The sequence below is a fragment of the Rousettus aegyptiacus genome, unplaced genomic scaffold (assembly GCF_014176215.1).
Source record: "Rousettus aegyptiacus isolate mRouAeg1 unplaced genomic scaffold, mRouAeg1.p scaffold_m13_p_10, whole genome shotgun sequence".
Classification (NCBI taxonomy): Eukaryota; Metazoa; Chordata; class Mammalia; order Chiroptera; family Pteropodidae; genus Rousettus; species Rousettus aegyptiacus.
Window position 1 is genome coordinate 17,037,270 of NW_023416285.1, and position 1,905 is coordinate 17,039,174.

At 35.7% G+C, this 1,905-nt stretch overlaps 1 pseudogene; it reads right to left on the minus strand.

Moving 5' to 3' along the window:
• Positions 1-1,446: 1,446 nt before the first annotated feature.
• LOC118608903 lies at positions 1,447-1,565 on the minus strand (annotated as a pseudogene).
• Between the last annotated feature and the right edge of the window lie 340 nt (positions 1,566-1,905).

A 1,905-nucleotide genomic window follows, 5' to 3' on the forward strand; every position in this document is an offset into this window, starting at 1 on the left:
CATTTCTAGAAGAGCATATCGCTGTCTCCTGGTAAGCAGCGTACAATTTTTTGTTTGTTAAACATATGTGTGCTATTATAAATAGAAGTTTAGTATTCTAGATTTTTTTTTAATGACATTTAAAGTAGAGTTTAAATAGATACATTGTGCATATTTGAATTCACTATCGCTGTGGAAAGAAATATGTAAGAACATTTTTTTTCCTATAGAAAAATGGGGAAAAGAAGGCAGACTGATGGATTATGAAGTTCAACAGACATTGATTGAGCCACTAGTAGATTCAGGCTCTGTACTAATTTAAATTTGGAGCATGAGATACAGTCCTTTTCCTTAAAGCTCTCTTTGCCCTGGGGGAAAGCCGAGAGGAAACAGATAACTTGGTCATTATAGTGATTGTGCTGTGACAGAGTGTGCAGATGGTAAAAGAATAGGAACACTCTCTCCCCTGCACCTTACACTTCTTCCTTATGCATTATACATTTATTTGTTTCTCATGACTACCCATCACCTTCCGAACACACACACACACACACACACACACACACACACACACACACACACTAAATCGTCAACTCTATGATCATGGACTTCATATGTTATATCTCCAGAGGACAGAACAGCGTGTAACATATAAAAAACATTCCATAGATATTGAAGCAGTGGTTTAAATTTTTAAAAATTTAAAAATATACTATTTTATGTCCTTTAATGTCAATTAGGCAATTAACATTTTTATATAATTCAATATAGTTAAGGTAAAACTCTTCTTTCTCACTTCTGCATTGTTTACTTATATTAGCTTTAACTCTTATTAAGCCCAATAATTTTAACATTCATGATTTTTTTCTTTGCTACTTTATCCATTCTATATCCGGTAAAGTGTGATTGGAATTCAAATGAACTTGGCATGTTGGGATCATTTAGTAGTTTATATTTCTACAAACTACTGCAATAATATCTCCCCTGGTTTGCAATTCGTTATTACCATACCTCCATCAAGAGTCAGTCTGTTTTCTCTCCCCTTGAATCTTGTCTCACTCTGTGACTATTTTAATCAGAAAATACAGTGAAAATGCCATTCTGGAACTTCAGAATTCAGTTATTAAGCAAGCCTAGTAGCTTCTTTCTTTTGTGCACTGGAGGAAATAGCCATCAGCTAAGAGGTCTGGCTAAACTAAGACTCCCATACAGGGAGGAAAACAAAACTAGAGAGGCTTCGTGGGAGAGTAAGTCAAACACCCACCAAGCCTCCTCTTCCAGCTATCTCAGCTAGGATTCAGACATTTGGGGGTAGAAATGATCTTGAATGTTATAGTTCCAGTAGATACCATTTGGATCTGAGACAATATTCTTCCATTAGTTCCATCCCAATTTAAGATTTGTAATGAGATTTTTATTATTATTATTATTATTATTGTTATTGTTATTATTATTTATTATCATTTATGCCTATAGCACCTGGTCTTCCTAGGTGGTCTCCCATCCAAATTCTAACCAAGCCCAACCCTGCTTATCTTCCAAGATCAGACGAGGTTGGGCATGTTCAGGGTGGCATGGCCATAGACTTGGCCTCTGTTTCTTATCTGTAAAATAATGCACTATCACTAAAATTCCAAAGTTCCATGAAGTTTTAACCTTGAGTTAAATCATTGATACATATATATCATATTAGATGCATATCTGTTTAAGCAAAACGATGTATTTCTGGGAATATATTTATACTACCATGCAGACGAAACTAATTTTCATTAATCTGCTGGGGCTGCCATAATAAAATAGCACTGTCCGGGTGGCTTAACCAACAGAAATATTGTTTCTCACAGTTCTGGAGGGTGGAGGTCCAGTACCAAGGTGTCTCTGCATGTTTGTCTTCTCCAGAGGTTACTCTTCTCAGCTTGCAGACAA